The following is an 18,877-nucleotide window of genomic DNA, read 5'->3' on the forward strand; positions in this document are numbered from 1 at the left end:
TAACACTTTTTTCTCTTTTTCAATGATAATAGCTGAAAGCAGTGCATGTACTGTAATAATGATCAGCTTCAAACATTGAAATTATAATATTGGAACATACCATTGGCCCATTTTTTGTGGAGGTTTTTGAGGAAAGCAACCTTCCTAATTCCCCACATGCCCACTCTCCAGAACCAAGTACTCACCATTCATGTACCAAAGTGCTCCCATTCTTCTCCATGGGCAAGGTACCCCAGCTGCACTTCATCTCCCCATGACGCACTGCAGCCACACAAGTGCCATGTTTCACTGTGGTGCATCATGGGAAGTGTAGTCCTACCACGGAGTCCTTCCTATAGAGAACTGGAGTGTGAGGCACCAGAATGACAACTCCCACAAATCACGAGAATTGAAGTTTTTCAGTTTTCAGGTGTTCAGCTTTTCAATTAAAAAAATTAAATTTCCATGGAAAACTGGATATTTCTAATAATTCCTCTGATATTTGGGTCCAAAAAGCAACTGGGCAACCAAATCCACAGTACAGCCCTGATTCTCTCTGACACAGCTCTACCTCAGAGCATGTAAACCTAGTTTGCAGGAAAATTACTGTGTCTCAAATTTTTAGTGTCACAACATGATGTTGTGTTCTCATAGCCATCTCTACCTTTATCTCTTTTACTTTTTATCCCTCATACCATGCTCTTTTGCTAATAAACTTATTTTGATTTCTTATAAATCATCAGTACTATGTAATTTCAGTGACGTGTATGCGTCTGGAAAGCTGACAGGCTGGAATGTTTCATTATCTCTGCAAAGGCAGCAAAGCTAACACTTTCTTTATGAGGGTCCAGTGAGAGGGCCTGGTCCCTGCAGCAGCATGATTTGGGGGTGAATTTGGGACTGGCAGGTTACTAAGTTCAGCCTGCAAGAATAACCAGGTTGTGAAAAAGCCAGGGTGAGGCTTGTGGGCTGCTGGCAGGCTGTTGGGATTGGAGTTCTGGACCAAAGCTGCACAGCTATAAGACACCCAGGGTTACAGGTATAGTGTTTTGTACCTGCGGATATTCGCAGACCATTTTTGTGGATTGCAGCACAGATGAGGATACTAATTTTGTCTCGACACATGGCTCTGCGACACACTCACCCGAACAAAGTGGCTGTCATCCAGCTTGCAAGCTCCAGCTCAGGTCTCTGAATCCCGCAGCAGCATGCTGGGCATTCTGGGAGTTGTAGTCCCCATCTTGCTCAAAGGGAGGAGGTAAACAACAACTCCCAGAAGGGAGTGAGCCAAGCGCCATTTTGAAGGTGAAGTTGTTCTTTAAACGAGCAGGTGGCAATGGCTGCATGCATTAAAGCCGCTGCAACTGCATAGAGGTGTTAGAGTTACCAATTTTCTGATTGCAGAAAACCGAACACCCTTGTCCGTCCCCGACACTGCCCGTAGGCTCACCCCTGCCCCACCTTTTCTCCAAGGCCCCGCATCCCGCGTACTCCATCCTCACTTCCTCAGTCACTTGTTCTCCCCCACCCGCTCTCTCTTACTCATTTTCACTGGGCTGGGGCAGGGTGTGGGAGGAGGTGAGGGCTCTGGCTGGGGGTGCGGGCTCTGAAGTGGGGTCGGGGATGAGGGATTTGAGGTGCAGGGGGGGCTCCAGGCTGGGGGAGTGGGGCCAAGGGGTTCGGAGTGTGGGTGGGGACTCTGGGCTGGGACAGGGGGTTGGGCTGCAGGAAGAGTGAGGGCTCTGGGGTGGGGCTGGGGGTGAGTGATTTGGCATGCAGGAGAAGGCTCTGATCTGGGGCCAAGGGGTTCAGAGGGTGGAAGGAGGTTGGGGCATGGAAGGGGGTGAGGGGTGCAGGCTTCAGGTACGCTTCTCTCAGGCGGTACCCAGAAGCAGCGGCATGTCCCCCCTTCTGGCTTCTATGGGGAGGTGCAGCCAGGTGGCTCTACGCGCTGCCCTACCTGCTGGCATCACCCCCACAGCTCCCATTGGCTGTGGTTCCCAGCCAGTGGGAGCTGTGGAGCCGGTGCTTGGGGCGGGGGCAGCGCACGTAGGAGCCGGAGAGGGGACATGACGCTGCTTCCGGAAGCCGCATGGAGCCAAGGCAGGCAGAGAGCTTGAATGACCACCCTGATTTTGGGGAACTACAGATATTGAGAGTAATTTCAGCCTTTGTACAAATAGGATAACTAAAAGGCCTAGACAAGTGGTGAAGATAGCTATTCATAGTGTTATGCATCTTCAAGGATAACAGATGGTAAGTTGGGAACTTTCTCATAATACAAGAACCGGGGGAGACTCAAAATAAAAAGAAAACTAATGAGGAGTTTTTGAACATGAACACACTTCCACGAGATATTGAGGCAAACACCTTAGCAGAAAAGTCCACTAATTTAGTTCTTTTTGCTTCACCATAGACTTGTCACTGAATTCCGATTCCCTGTTTAATTTTGCAGCTCTCAGGGCAGTCAGAGTGAAGTCTTCAACTGTTACCACATCAATTTACCTCCCCTCTCAAATAAATCCCTAAATGCCATGGTTTTATATATTTTTAAAAAGCCATGAAAATCATGAAATCCATGACTCCCATGACATCTGTGACAAGGGTGAAACCTTGTATGGATAAAAATAAACCCTGACATTACATAACATTTAAAACTCGTCATACTCCCTGGATAGTACTATAAAATTGAATGCACTCTGTAATGTACAGAATAATAGATAATAATCATTCAGAATTCTCTGCAATAAAATGATCTAGTCAGAATAGAATTTGCAAATCATTCAAAAGTAATTCTTTCCATAGCTGCCTAACTTCCTATGAATGTGGGTTTATAATGTCTTCCACATTTGGAAATAATGTCCCAGCATCACAACATTTTAAATAGTTTGCTTTTATCGGACCCTGCCTGGAGTGAGAACTGTGATTATAACTCTCACACCAGTACTTGCCATATATATCCCTTTCCTACTAATGCTGTCTGGATTCCTTAAAAGTATTTACACACTACTTGGAAAAATACCAAACTTTTTAAAAAAATGTGAATTTACACCAAGCATATTTAAGCTTCTCTCTCTGAAACTGAGTCACGCCAGTGAAAGCTCAAAGAAGGCATGCCAGTATGAAACTTCAACTTCTGCTGCTTATGACTTGAACAAGCTCCCCCACTTCAATTATAAAGCGCTAAAAAGAGGAAACCTCTGACAACTAACAAGATGACATAATTAAGACAACCCACAGCAAAACACATTCTGGCTGAAAAACAAAGTTCTTGGGCTCTGACTTTTGCTTGCAGCACTAGGTAAAAAAAAAAAAAAAAAAAAAAGATACAGGGAAAACAACTACAAAGTCAGTCTGTATCTGGCCCAGTCTTCACTGAGGAGGAACATGGAAAAAAAATCCAATTTCATTTAGGGTAAATCTCCCATATCACAAGAACAATTGGTAATACAGACATGCCTGGTATGTTCAACATTCTACTAAGCAAATTAGCGCAACAAAAATGCAGTTTCATGCAGCAATTTTTAGATCTTTTTTGTGCCTCTGGAATTTCTGACCTTGTGTGTCTATCGGTAGATCTGTTGGGGGGCACAGAAGTTGTATTGGTCCTGTTCTTTTTTCAGATTATTTTTACCTCACTATGAGGGACATCTTTGTGAGCTCTGAACACTTTTACAGCTGTTGGGATGCTAATGGGAACTTCATGTGTACCCAGCACAAGTGCTCTCAAGAAGAAAACAAATGTCAAACTGAGGTATGTGGAAGTCGCCATAAATATGTCTTTGAATGTTTACCATCTGGAACAGTAGATTACATTTTGACAAGAAGCTGGACTACCCTGCGGGCATTGTCTTTTAAACAGCCCCATCGTTACAAGGGAAGGGAAAACATGATTTAATGTCCCCACTTTCTTCATAAGCTTTTCTGACGATGTTGGGCAACTATTTTTCCATAGTAAAATGATTAAAAGATGGACGTATATTTATCCAAACATTTTCTTAAAAGATTACATCTGATGACCCATCTGACAGAAATCCATGGAGAAGGCAGCCTTATAATTAAACTGTGACAGCAGAATGTGCAGTGCAATTCACATTCCTGAAACTGCTGCACCTTGTCTTTGTTACCAGGCTAAGCCATATCTTCATGGACAGAAGTTGTCTTAAGGGACTTCACATGAACCAAAAATGGGTAGAATAAAGTGAAGAAATCAAATTTAAAGTTAAAAGTAGTTTATTCCTTGTATAGGAGGTTTTAACACAAGCCTAGTTTGGTATTTTGTTTAAAAAAAAAACCAACCCTGCAAAAGTTTCCACTGCTCATTAGAAAGAAAAACTGGGCTGAGTGAAAAATCAATATGCTCCAATTTCTTCACCCAATCCCAGTCAGGTTATGCCGTCTTATTAGGATTTAGCTAATACTCTCTTTAAAATTGCTGTGGGTCATTTATGAGGATACAGTCTTATTAAAGAATGTGTTTGAAAATACAAGCTGAGAACAATCTGTAAAGCAGCCAAATAGCCTGTTTTTTTTTTTAAAAAAAGTTGGTTTGAGGCAAAATGATATGTGCAACTTGAAACATGGTTTTATGGGCATCGTTACACAGTTGAGTGCCAAAATCACAAAGCACCAGCCCTAAATCCCCTTGCTCAGCCTACTAAACGGATCTTATTTCAGAACAGATTACATACAGAATATCTCACCTGTATATGATGAGGACAGTGTTAGATTTCTTTCACAAATGGGAGAAACCAATCATTCATGAGCACCACAGGTGTGAGAGAGTTACTGTATGGAAGATCTGTTATAGTGGCAAAAGGAAACATAATTTAGTTACTCTTTAAGGGAAGCCTTTTTTAAGGATTTATTTTAAAATAAGCCACTTCAGCCTTCAGTACCTGTCAAAATAGAGAGACTAGAGGAATAAACTGGGAAGATTAATTCTAAAATATCCAGAATCTCATTCGTAATCACTTTTTAGGCTTTTTATTTAATTTGGTGGCTTTTTTCTCCCCAGATGCCAGTGAAATTAATAGTCATTAAATGAAAGTGACAGTAAGTACTTACAGTGACTAATTTCTAATTCAATTTCTGCCTCTCTTCATGCCTAACGGTAAAAAATCCCTTTACATTTAATTAACACTTCAGCTAGCCTGTTTAGAATCTATAAATATAGCCGGCCTTTAATGATCCGTTATAGTGATGCTACTTAGTTTTCAGTGACTTGTAAAACTTTCACAAACAGATCTGCAAATGAATTACATCCATCTGCTCTGCTGCAGCTGCAAGCGCTGTATTACATTGTATTCTCTCACTTCCTCCTTTTTCTGCTTCGTTCCTAACTTTAAATCCATGTGTAAGCCAAGCTAACTATATCCCAATCATCAGGAGCCCAGCCAGGTCTCTATAAAGGAGTCTTCAAACTTTACAGACATATCAAATGTACTTTCAAAACATTTTGATTCGTTTCACAATGAGGCAGAGACAGTCTACGCTGCCTAAAAGCAGTTAAGCATCTTGTCAGAATCTCAGAAAAACCATGCTAGGATTTTTTTTCTCCTAATAGTTTTCATTAATTCATTAATGTAAACACAGAAATGAAACTACTCTTATAGCACTGGCGATCTCTCATTTACTGAAGGTTTTAAGCACATGTGTGAGAGCGAGAGGGAGACATTAAGTAGGAGATACACTGTTCCAAAAGAGATTTTCTAATCTACACCTTCAAAAGCGTGACCTTAACTGCATTAAGAGTGTTAGTTCTATGAAGACAGCCAAGCATCAAGCTATGGTCGCAGTTATCTGTCAGCCATACAATAGCTGCATTGATAAGGCAGCAGCAACTGGCTTTGACAAGTGTGCTGTGCTAGCATTCCTTTCAAAACCATGAAGGGGTGGGGGGAGGCATTAAATGTCTTTTACTTTACCTGAACAAACTGCTTTTCTTTTAGCTGCTGAAAATGAATCCTCCTCCTTCTCCCAAAAGCTAAGTAGCTCTTCTTTTGCTTGCAACTCACACTTGCAGAAGACCACACAGCTCCAGCAAGGCAGCCTCCGTTCCCTAATCCCCACTCGAATGTGATGACACACACTAACCCCAACCATCTGTTGAAACACGTCCTCAAGCACTCAGCACAGTGGTGTGTCAAGACGGGCTGCCCAATCCAATCGCTGGGGCTGGGTGTTTCTTAAGGAGCTGGAGGCAGAGACAAGGACAGAAACTGTAGCTCTGAGAACTCTTAGCAAAGTAACCTGAGATTTTGGGAGAGAAAAGGGCGGCTATAAAGTAGAAGTGGGAGGTGCTGGTGGGAAGGTAGAGGGAGTGGATTGTTCTGGTGGCCAGTTGTGTTATTTCTCACAACTCCTTGTATTCCCAAGGGACCATTGGGACCCTCACAGTAGGATGCACAGAAGCACAACAGCGACAGTAAAATCTTTTTATTGCAGGTCTATTGAGGGCAATCTCCTCTGAGAGACACTTTCCTAAAAAGAGATAAAAGATGCAGCTTGAGATCTTGATAAAGTGTTAATGTGGGAGTCGTTTGCACGGAAATGTGACATTTGCATCTTGAAATCCAAACTCCCACCTTCCCATGATTACTCTGTGGCTGCCTCCAGCATTCCAAGGGAAAAGAAGGGAGAGGCAGCTAAAAAGCACAAAGTTTTTATACAGCATAGAGGTCTGCACTGTTTACCACAAATCTATACTTCTCAATATTAAATGTCAATATGTGGATTTCTATTCGTCTTAAACAGCACATTTTCAAGGGCTAAAAGTTGGTTACTCCTATTTTCAAAATTGTCTTCTTGAACATGCAAGGTTTTTGTAAGGATTAAAACTAACAGCAATGTCTCTTCATTCTGTGATTAAAAGCACATTCCAAGTAACTCATGGACTACTTTCCTTTAAAGTTTTATTTTCCAGATTCTGATCAAACCAGGACAGTGTCATTCCCCCCCCCCCCCCGCATTCTGGCTGACTCTCATACTCACTCTTTTAAACGGAGATGTCCTCAGAAATTTCAATACTTTAGAAATAATTTCCCTTACATATAAGCATTCTATACCCAGTACATGCCAGTTCTCAGGCATCGGGATTTGGGATATCTGGGTTCTGTTCCTGGCTGTGACCTTGTGCCAATTTCTGTGCCTCAGTTTTCTATCTATAAAATGGGGATAGTGATACTTCTCTACTTCACTGGGATGCCTTAAGGATAAATTCATTAATTTATGTGAGAAACTCAGATACTACTGATAAGTGACCCAGAAAAGCCTAAACAACAAATAGATGCTTCCTCCCTTGTTCACTGAAATAGGATGGTGTGGGAGAGAGAGAGAGAAACAAAACAAAAAACCACCCAAGGATTTTTTACTTTGTTACCAAGTGCCTGACTTGCCGTTTGCATTAAATCTACATTTCACATTATGACAGATGTTGCATTTCTTTGAACTGGAAAAGGAAAAGCTAAAAGAAGAAGTGTTGTTCTGGCATTAAAGGTTATTCCAAAAAGTGCTAAAATCCAATGTGTAGAAAGGTTTGCAACTGTAAACAGTTTTAATACACTCGGCACGGCCATCTAAAAGAGAATATCTTAAAGCCCGGAAAGGTTGATTTGGTTTGCTTGTTCTTTAATACCTTGGGCATGTTGTTGGAGGCTATTTTAGAATCAGTAGTGGGGAAAAAAATGAAACATTTTATAAAACATGAGGTTAGCGAGTTATAATTTGTGCTCAGTTAAGTAGTTGCCATAGTTGACCTGTAGAAACAAGGAAAAGAAAAGAAGCACTAGAGAGTCCTGATTGAATTTGTTCAAGTTCTTCCCAGAAGTGATTATATGGTGTCTGTTTCAGCCTATTAAATTGAAACTGCCTTCACAGATGTTGGGTATTCACTAAAACACTACTCCTTAATCTGCTAAATCCAGAAAAACAAGCAACAGAACAATATTTTCAACAATGCTAAATTGCAAGGCAGGGATGAAACTACTGTCCCCTTGGGTATCATAAGATTTTAAACAGTGACAATTACTGCTTCAAGGCAGGTTTTTGGTTTTTTTTAATCCTACCAGACTGAGGTCTGGAAAGACTCTGGATAACTTTGTAGATTCAGAAAACCCTGGAGGCATTATTAAACTAGTTTGTGTTCTCTTTAACTATATTTCAAGTACAAAAGAAAGAACCTAAGAAACTGCACAAGTGTTGAATAATAATTTTACCAGTATTGTATTAGTAGTGCAGAATGTATTAAAAATGCAGAACAGTCAGATGTGGAACATCAAAGACACAAAAATAATTTATTATATATCATCTTAGATTCTGAATCTTTGCATAAATCATTGATCATCTGAGGACTCGCTCTATTCTATGTCTACCATATGAGAAGCAACTAAATGTTAATATTTTAAGCTAGCTTTAGTTAAAATTGTTATATTTCGTTCTAGCAATATGAAAGGCAATTATGTACAATACAAGCATTTTGATATAATGCTTATGTACCCACATGAACACACCCATTATGTGTGTGTACATATACATATGGTAGGTATCTTACACACATACTTGGACATAATTCTGTTTTCATTTCTTTATATCAGTCTAAATCGGTTGTACCTCCACTGATGTCAATGATGTTACAACAGTGTAAAATTGGTGAGATCATAAAGAGGACTCACAATTGTGTATTTTACACACACAAACACACAACAGTCTTCAAAGAGCTTTTTCTCTAACAAAACTTGAATTACAAACTTTCACCTCCAAAAACAAAGTTAGTTACAACCTTTAAGCATTATGCATGATCATGTTTTCAAATAAAAAACTGCTGCTGATTTTGTAGGATAACGTAACTGCTTCTCCTGTGACTGAAGCTAGATTTAGTTTGCAGTAGAAGTGACTGTTTATATCAACTAGACTTTTCCATTATTTCCCCTGTACCCCAACTACCATCTGCAAAGAATTTAGGTTTTAAAAGTGAAATTAAAGCTGCACTGAAAGAACTGTACCTGAAATATTGTTAAAATAATGCATCAGAAAACACATTCTCAGGTTGACTCTCAAAACAGTGAACTCCTTGCAGGGTCAGACTGACCCCACTCAGATAAGACTTGTAACAAAGTGAATAATGCACTGTTGTAAGTAACTCAAGACAGTCCTAATATGCAAGATTAATTGTAGGTAACTGTGATATTGAAAAATAGTCACTCCTGTTTTATTCCCACAGTTAACATGTCTCTTCACTTATTAGCTCCAAATAGTTTCCATGGTAACCAATCAGCTCTTGTACGTCAGTGCAATGAGCTTCACTCATCTTTGTCTAGACTCGTCCCCTCCACAGATGGCATTGGCAGTTCAGTTTGGTATATGCATGTACATACACACACAAGTTAAATGTAATTTATGGTAAGCTTACAGTTTAAACTCTCAAAAGTAACAGAATGCAACCTTCACGGTTCTTACAGAGACTTCAATTCATCCATACTAACATGCACGAGACCCACTCTTGCCTTCACTGTATCCCTATAACTCCTGTTGGGAGTCAATTAGACTTCTACATGCATATATGAGGACAGAACTGGTTCCCCTGTTTATTAAATTACAGCTAAAACACCATGGATAGATAATCCAGGTATTATCTGGATCAAATTCTGGCTTCAGACATGTATACACACACACACACTCCTGTTGAAATCAATGAGAGATGCATGCATGTATGCAAGATTAGTGTGTGCCAATTCGGTAAGTCTTGGTCTCCATGTGTACTATGGGAGAGTTAAAGTTCCTAAAAACTTCAGCCAAGATTTTAAAAGATTAGGTACCTAAAGCTGGGCTCCATATTTTGATTATTTCAAAACCATGCAACACACAGTAGCTCCTACTGACGTCAGCAGGAACTGCAGGTGCTCAGTACCTTTGAATAATCAGGCCACTTTTATTTTAATCCATATTTAGAAACCAGTTTTGAAAATTCTGGTGCACACACACACACACACACACTTTTTACGAGGGGTGTGTGTGTGTGTGTGTGAGTGCACCCCCCCCCCCCCCATACAAAATAAATAAGTTAAAAGAATGCTATTAAGGTTAAATAATCAAGGATTCAGTTTAGGAACTGCCAGAATTAAAATTACTTCTCAGTACAAAGGATGGCTGGTACTAACAGTTTTTTTAAAATGTAGTTTCCTAGGATTTATGTTTTGTTCTGTGTTCTTCAAAAATAGAAAAAGAAAGGAACATAATAAAAAATAACTAGTTATATTAAGTGCAACTATAACTGGTCTTCAGGGTTGGAATGTTAGAAATAGATCTTGGGTAGATGGAAAAGTGGGCAGAGTGCAGGTGAGGTGGTCAAAAGTTCATAATAAGGTCAATTTATCACAGGGCTCTGCAATTTATCAAAAGATTGCCACCACTACTACCCCCACACAGAAGAAGGTCAAAGGAGAATTGCAGTGGTTGTCAATCCCAAATTTCTGTTGCTTCACTTGCATCATCTGCACATTTTTTTCTTAGTTATTGCTTTTCCCTCTAGCAACTGATTGCTTAGTAATTTATTTAAAAATAAGCCAATACTATACAAAAAACTAATTAAACAAGAGTGCCTCTCACATAAAGCTGTTCACTTTGATTAAGACATCCATTAAAGAAAACCCACCAAACAACCAACCAAAAATCGCTTATTTTTCATGTCATCTTTAAGAAACAGAAAAAGCTAGCAAGACGTTTTTCCAGACTAGGGACTAACATGAAGATTTAATGTACTTGAGAAATTGTGGTTCTTTTCCCCACTGCTGTCAGTTGGCCAAGAATCCCAACCCCAGCCCAGTAAACAAGTGATCAGTGAGAGTCTGATGAGAGCTCACTCCGCCAGACACTTAAAAGGGCAGAAGCAAATGGAGGAAGGAAAATCAACAGTCTTAAAGCAGTCAGCACTAGATAAGTGATTCCATGGTCACCAGTACAGAAAGTGCTTAGGGGAGAGGATATGTGAGTCCTACAATGCTTTAAACTGTGAGAACTCAGTGAACTACGGGCTCTCATAATTTGTACTGACTTCACATTTTTGGACCCTGCTCAATTTCATTACAGCAAAATTTTGAGGTAAACCATCCAAAACTTATAGCAAAATTGAAAATATGCCAGCAACTTAGTTAGAAGGCAAAATGTCTGAGTTGGCTTTTAGTGTTAAATATTAGCAAACTGGGGACAAATAATCATCTTTAAGTCTCTCCATCTTACATAGTTCTCACCACTCTTCCTCTCCCTCTCAGGTCCAAACCTTGTAATGCACACACACACACACACACACACACACACACACACACACACAAACAAAAGTGAAGGGCAAGAATGATTGATAAGTTAAACTCACCAGACTCTGTAAAAACTTTCATTATGAAGGTTCAGCCTGGCCATTTCCCCATGAGACTGCCTCTAATATTACATATAATCAAGGTACTACTTGCCTAAGAAAACAATAAGATCACCAATGTTGCTCTGGACAGAGCGTGGGAATACACACAGTTTCACATACAGATTTATTTTTTCCCTAGAAGTTCAAGGAAGTAACAGTTGTCCTTTTATTTTTACAGTGACAATTGATCACCAACATCCCATAACACTTCAAGAAAGTATTAGTTAACCCCCTTGCAATCTCATCATTCTAGAGCCAGATTGTGAGAGGCCCTTGCAAGGGTGTATGGGAGCGGAGGCAGCACAGAAAGACTTCAACCTCCCCAACTGCACAAGCCTCTTTTCTTACGCTTTTGGGGAAGCACAGGGACTGCTCATTGCTACTCCTGCTCCCAGCTCTACCCATGAACTACCTGAAAAGGGGGCACATGTATCATAGGGAGTATTATCTGCACACCTCCAATGTGGAAGGAGCAGGACCAGGAGACAAAGTGCCTGCTGGAGCCAAAATTTCCCTGGTGCTCTCTCTGGGGCAATGGGAACCACCTCCTGTACAGGGAGATGACATAAATGCCAAGATCCATCCCCAAATGTGCAAGTATAGACAGGGCCCTCTGTACTTGCAATTCTGAGGCTAAAGGCCTTTTGTTCCATACAAATAGGAACCAAGTCACATGACAAATTCAGGAAGCAAACAGTAACAGCACAGAAATGTGAACCATCCAATGTACCTTAAATGGCCAACTGAAATGGAGATGGTCAGGCATTTTTTGAAGAAACATTTTTAGTTGAAAAATGCTGATTCATCAAAACTGAAATGCTTTGCAGAAACACATCAGCTTCTATGGGAAGGTTTCTCAGGCCCAGGATGGAATTTCTGGTCAGCAAGTGAGGAAAAACCCACCTCTCCAAAATAGCCTGCTCTGCCTGTTTCAGATCAGAGACTTGAATCCAGTTTTGCTATGACCTAGCTGCCTACCCTAACCACCAGGGTATACAGTGAATCTCTCTTGCTCACAATATACTTATTTACACAAAAGCAAACAGCTCCAACAGGAGTGATTGAGAGAGAAGCACTCACACTAATTATTGACTACTAGTTAGGCCACTCCCCTGGGATGTGGGAGACCTAAGTACCTCCTCTGCCTGATTTAGAAGCACTCTGGGGTGGGTGGGTTGTTGTAGTTAGTTAGTCAGTCAGTCTCTCTCTCTCTCTTCCTCATGAAAATTTTTGAAAGGTCTGTTTTTGTTTCTTATAGAGAATAAAACCAAATGTTGAAACCTCAAAATATTATTCAAAATAGAACTCTTGTTTTCTGGCCAATCATACTCTGAGACCTAAAGATGACAATTGAAATGTATCCAATTAGCTTTTTGGTAAAAAGAGATAATACACTTCTCCCATAAACCCAAAATATTTACTATGCTTTCTTAACCATCTATAGCTCTTGACTCCATTGCCAAAACCTCCAGTTTACTTCCTGCAAATGCGCACAACTCACTTTTGTGTTGTCACTACAAAAATCTGAAAAAACAGAAAAAATGAAAATGTAGGGAGAGTGTAAAAATAATATCAGCATAAATAAGGCAGGGACTCCAGAGTTGATTGGATTATTTGATAACTAGTCAATAAAGCCTCCATTTTAAAATTGAAATTAAGCTCCCATAGAACTTCTGGACTGCTGAACTAGAGTAACTCAGAAACACAATAATTGCCAGGCTGGATAAGATCAGCTGTCCATGCAGCCCAGTATCCTTCCTCCAACAATGGCCAGTACCACGTGTTTCAGAAGAAGGTGGACAAAACCCTGCACTAGGCAGTTGTGTAATAATCTGCCCATAGAGAATATTTCTTCCTAACCTCCCTCAGTCATAGGTTGGTTTAGGCTCTGAAGCATGTTTTCTGATCTTGTTTAAAAAATCCTTATTTTTGTAACTCTAGCTATGCTTGTTACCCATCTAACTGTTCAATCCAGTTTTGAATCCTATTAAACTTTTAGCTTTGATATTGTATCAGTGAGTTCCATGAACTAATTGTACACTGTATGGAAAAATATTTCTTTTTATTAGTTTCAAATTTTCTGCCAGTCACTTTAATTGAATGTCCTCTTTTCCTTGTCTTATGAGAAAGGGTGAAGAGAAGTGCCCGTCTACTTTCGCTATACCTTTCAGTATTCTGTGTATTTTTATCATGTCCTCATTTATTTGCCACCTCTTTCCAGTAAATATCGTATATTGTATACAAAGTTGAACTGATATCCTTATCCTGGGTAGCTTCTTGCTGAGCAGCATTAAGTCACTTTGCACTGAGTCCAACAGACTCTGGGGTTTTCCTATTAACCCAAATGGGAAATGTAAACTTGGAGTATTCACTGGATACCTGCTGGAAGGCGCCATGATTACACTGCATGTTGGGACAGTCCCAAGGTATGAGTGGAAAGCCCCAGCCACTGCCTGGAAGTAACTTTTGCAACAAATATCATCCTACTCTGACCAGCTAGTTGTCGATGTCCAGAGGCCTTTCTGGAGACCACCCAGGGAAACCTTCCTTCTCCTCTCCCCTTCAACTCTTCCTGTTCTGTGAAAGCAAAATCCATTATAGTGGCTGTAACTGGGCCATGGTAGTCTATTTCCTGGCTCTTCTTGTGTCTAGCCTAATCCAGACCCTCCTTTCATGGCTCACGCAGGTCTATTTACTATTAACACCAACCTAATGACAGAGTGTTTCACACCTGGGAGAGAATTTTAAAGGGACTGCAGTGAGAAGTTGTTCTACTTGGTTTATAGTTCCATTTTGGGAATAGGTCAGAGGGAGCAAGGGATAGTCCATGTGGTTTGCAGATCACTCTTCCTTTTCCTCCCTCCCTCCATTATACCTGCAACTGAGGGGAGGATGAAGCCAGACAACAGTCTGGTGTTTTGGAGATAGTGCAAAAGGCATGATTTCCTACCCCCACTCCTGATTTTTGCATGGCTGGTTTGTCCTTGTTCCAGGGCTGCTCACAGAGCTGACCAGGGGATAACAATTCAGTTTTGCAGCAACTTTCAAGGTTTTAAAAAGTCTTTTGGTTCCACATTGTAACAAAACCAAAACTTTTGAACATTTTCACAGCAATGAAATTGTGTCCAAGGGTCTGTTTTTGAATGGAGAGCCTCGGCTTTCGATTCAGGAAGAAGTGTGGAAATGTCAATGAATGAATCCTGCCAGTTAGGGCACTGGCCTGGAATGCGGGAGATCCAGGTTCAAGTCCCTGCTCTGCTTGATTCAAAGCAGCGTCCTTCCATCCCTGATTACTCCTACTCAAGTGTAGAGCTGACCAGGAGACTTGAACCTAGGTCCCTGGCCAGTTCCCCAGTCACTAGGCCACAGAATGAAACTGTTTCTTTCTCCCTCCCCCCAATCCTGTTTCAAAGGAACAGCTATTTCAATTAAATGAAATGTCACTGGAAGTGTTCCAACCAGCTATAGCTGTGCACACTGCACAGTTTACTCCAGCCTAGACCAGCTTTGTGATTAATGGGGATCCAAGTTCACGCTCACACACACTTAAGGCAATTCAGACCATGAGATGCTCCCCTGGTCCCACTACAAAATGGAAATAAGGAAGTAAGGAGTTATTGTCCTCTTCCTGGAGTTGGAGATAGGATGTGCTTGTGAGATGCAGGCTTTCCATGGACAAAGGATCACCAAAATATAGGCACCTTTAGTGGGCATTTGCTTTGTGGTTACTTAAGGTCAACCCCGCCTATGAACACTTCTGTAACTCCCACTTGGGGTAGAGTTTTTGGTGCTGACAGAAGCAGATAGACCAAGAATCAGGATTAGTGTCTATGCAGAGCAGTTCATATTTGTTTCTAGAGAGCTTCAAGCAGAGTGACCTTTCCCTTAAATAAGATACAGAAACAGCATGAATGGGCTCCCAATGCTTGTGCTGCTCATAAAGACAGGAATATATTGTGCTAGGGAGGGCTCTGAAATTTCCTCTCTTTGCGGCATTAAGAAAGGTAACATGGTGCCAACTACTTCACAGTAGCATTATTGCCTGATAAATGCATGCAAAGGTTCTCTGAGAAGCAGATGGGAAGCAGCTGCAGGCAGACATCCACTGAGATCATGGCCTTGCAGATGTTAAAATTTCTACTTTACCTTCTGAATAAAATCCACATAGGAATTCTATTTTAAATATACCCAACTCGTCGTTTCTTACAGAGACCCTCCTTTTTTGTAACAGCAGATGAAGTTTCAATGAAGAAAAACATGGATGACACTGACAGAAACACTTAAAATAATTCCAAGTTATTGACCTAACATCATGCTATTATGGCCCTAATCCCACAGTCACACCAGACAGACAGAACCTTACTGAAGTCAATTAGGTTCCCCATAGACACAAACATCCACTCGCCTGACTCTAGCTGCAGAACCTGGAGGACCCACGTGTGCATGTAGCTGTTGATGCATCAGCAGCACCCAGGACATAGTAAGAAGATAATTTTTCAAAAGCCGTATCACACAAGCAATAACAACGATATGCTACTGCTACTAAACAAAATGTTAGTGTTACCGATCATAGACAGCCCTGAAAATCCCATTTCCCCCCTCTTTACAAAAGTAACAAACCAAACAAAAGTAATGGAGTTTATTGGCTATTTTTAGACTGAGGATCTGATCTGTCTCTTTCACGGGCTTAAGGAAACCAGTGGCAAGACATTTGCCCATTGAATGAGAGTTGTCATTAACTTTTCCTTTATTCAGTCATTTTAACAACATGTTTTTCCATTGGAAATCAAGTACATTTCCTTTGAAATAAAGAGAAGTAGCCTGTTAAAATACAATTTTGTTGATTTTGAAGGAGTTAAGACTGTTTGGTGTAGATTTTCCCCCTATGCCACTGCCTTTCTTGAAATTAGCACAACCTAAAGCAGCTTGCGTGAACTCTTTCTTATGCTAAACAGACCTTGTTAGTTTAACTGAACAAAAGCTTTGATTGTAAATGTAAATATGTGTGAGAATCTAGAGTCAAAGTACTTGGTGGCTTTTTTTTTTCTTTAATGACTTGGATCGATGCAGGTTTCCAAATAAAGATTTTAATTGCATCCACTTGCACCGATTACAATATCAAAGCACAGAAGTTATAAAAACAGAAGGTTCATGCACAATGGTTATTTCACTGTCTGTTTTGAAAACAGACTAAACTTAGTTATAACGATCATTCCTTTAAAGCACTTCAAAGATGATCAGTAACAGAACGGTCTGTGGTTTTTAACTCAAAACGCAACATAAAATCACTCTATCCTAGCATCCAAATTTTGCTCTTGTTAACATTCACAACACAATGGAAAGTACATGTATTTAATTAAGGGCAGAATTTAAATAATGTTATAAATACAATTTTATTACCTAGTTTCAGAATTTAAATAATGTTATAAATACAATTTTAATACCTAGTTCCAAATGTTTTAGTGCTCATAAGATGTGGTTTCTGTGGGATGATACCCATCACATTAACTTACATTTTGATGGAACAACAGCATTTAGTACTTCCACAGTTCAGGACCACACTTATTCACACTGATGACCAAGAAACCCATCACAGATCACCAAGGTTTGCAAATTAATGAATAAGAGGAAATCTTCAAAGGCATGGAAGGGAATTAGGTGCTATCTCTCACTGATTATCAATGAGAGCCCTTTGTGCCCTTGAAAAATCTGCCCTTAAGTGAACTAAAGTAATTAAAACAAAGATTCTACACCACAATATGTATTTTCATCATTTATTTTAACAATTGTAATCATGTTGTATTCATATTTTATAATTTCCTGAGATAAGTATGTTTATTGTATACATAAATGATGTCTCAACCTTTGATGAGAAGCGGGGAAGAACATAACACTTTTTTTGTTCCAAAAGTAGATGAGTGAGGTTCTACTGTCGTGCTTTACAATTTCAAGGAGCTTTGAATACGTTACCTAATAATAATAATAAATATTGTACATTCAGGCCCCATTTCCACAAAAAGAACCAGGCAAGTGGATCATGCTGCCTGCTTGGAGCCTCAGTGACCTCAATGGGGCTCAGCACAGGCACAAGGGTTCACTCATGCAGTTCTCTTTACAGGATTAGGGCGTTATCTCCTTCATCCATGGATCTGAAAGCTCTTACAAAGGTGAGTATTGTTCTCATTTTACAGATAGGGAAAATAGTTAAGCTAAGCAACCTGACAAGTTCCCACAGCAAGCTAGTGGGAGGGTCAGGAGAACTCTCAGTCATATACTTAGTTTATAGGACTACTGGTCTTTCTATAACTTGTGTTGATTTAACTCCTTTTTTCCCCACCCTTCCTTATCAAAGACCCAATTATGTCTCCCTTACTCATGCTGAGTAGTTCCACTGAAATCAGGACTACTCATGGAGTAAAGAGTGGCTCAAGGTGAAGAAATAGAGCACACTCAGATCTCAAATCAGCACAGTATGTACATTTCAGCCACAATCTCTAATAAAGTGGCCAACTTTTGCACCCAGATACATGACTTGTGTTGCTGCACTTCTGAGGAGTTACAGGGAATTTCAGCTTCAGATATGTTTAAACTGGCTGTTTTACTTAAATCTCATTTCTGTCCAGTCCCGTTCTCAGGTTTACATTGGTGTATAGAAGCTCCTAATGTCTGACAGATGGAGACTTGGGGAAGAAGGAGATGGACAGAGATGGAAACTGTGGGAAAGGAGATATTTGCTCTATTATTCCCACCAAAAGCTGGACTTAAGAGGTGCTGAATGCCCCTAAATTCCCAATGTGTGTGTGTGTGAAAGAGAGAGAGAGAGAGAGAGAGAGAAAATTGGGTCCAGAGATGTTAGTATATTTTAAAAAATGGTACGAGGAGACCAAGAACACCAATGTGAGATTCTTTCAGCCATGTTTAAAATGGAATAATAAAAGTGGGGAAGGATGAGGACATTCATCTCAAACTCTATCCCCACCAATCGGTAGTGGGGATTAGACAGAGAGTGATATGTAACACATACTTGAGGATAACTCACTCAGGGACTAAATACACTTTTTAAGAGCTGAGACCCCCGAAAGGTAATCGTAAGTTACAAACTGCATCAGCTGTAATCTTTTCTCATGTCCACTATTGCTTTCTTCCTTCTGGCCTTACATTCAAAAGAGTTAAAGGAGCAGATTCTCAATTCATGTTCAGGACATTTACACTGCTCAGGTGATACAAAGGGGGCAAATTCTAGCCTCAAAGACCAGGAGGGAATTCCGTGGGCCCAAGAGAACTGCCTGAATCCATACAGTTGGCAGAGGTGGCTTCTGCACCAGCTCTCCCTCCAGCATAGGGGGTGCCTATCTTCCAGTGGCATAAGGTCTATTAAATCTTCTTTGTCAGTTGCACAAGTTAGAGCAGCCCCTCAGCAGCTCTGATACACCATAAGGCTGACAAGCCCTCAAAATCAAGAAGCCTTATTCCTCATCACCACCAACC

The 18,877-nt window shown here is 40.4% G+C and overlaps 1 protein-coding gene across 1 annotated transcript in view; it reads right to left on the minus strand.

Annotated features, from left to right (window-relative positions):
• The window catches only part of LOC123363732 (extracellular sulfatase Sulf-1), a 286,538-nt gene that overhangs the window by 157,249 nt on the left and 110,412 nt on the right, over positions 1 to 18,877 (minus strand). Inside the window, exons 4-5 of the mRNA XM_045005041.1 lie at positions 5,907 to 6,175; positions 4,683 to 4,780 (exon numbers count right to left, since the gene is read on the minus strand). The gene's annotated coding sequence lies outside the window, so the exon portion shown is untranslated. The remainder of the gene's footprint in view (positions 1 to 4,682; positions 4,781 to 5,906; positions 6,176 to 18,877) is intronic.

The sequence above is a fragment of the Mauremys mutica genome, chromosome 2 (assembly GCF_020497125.1).
Source record: "Mauremys mutica isolate MM-2020 ecotype Southern chromosome 2, ASM2049712v1, whole genome shotgun sequence".
Taxonomy (NCBI): domain Eukaryota; kingdom Metazoa; phylum Chordata; order Testudines; family Geoemydidae; genus Mauremys; species Mauremys mutica.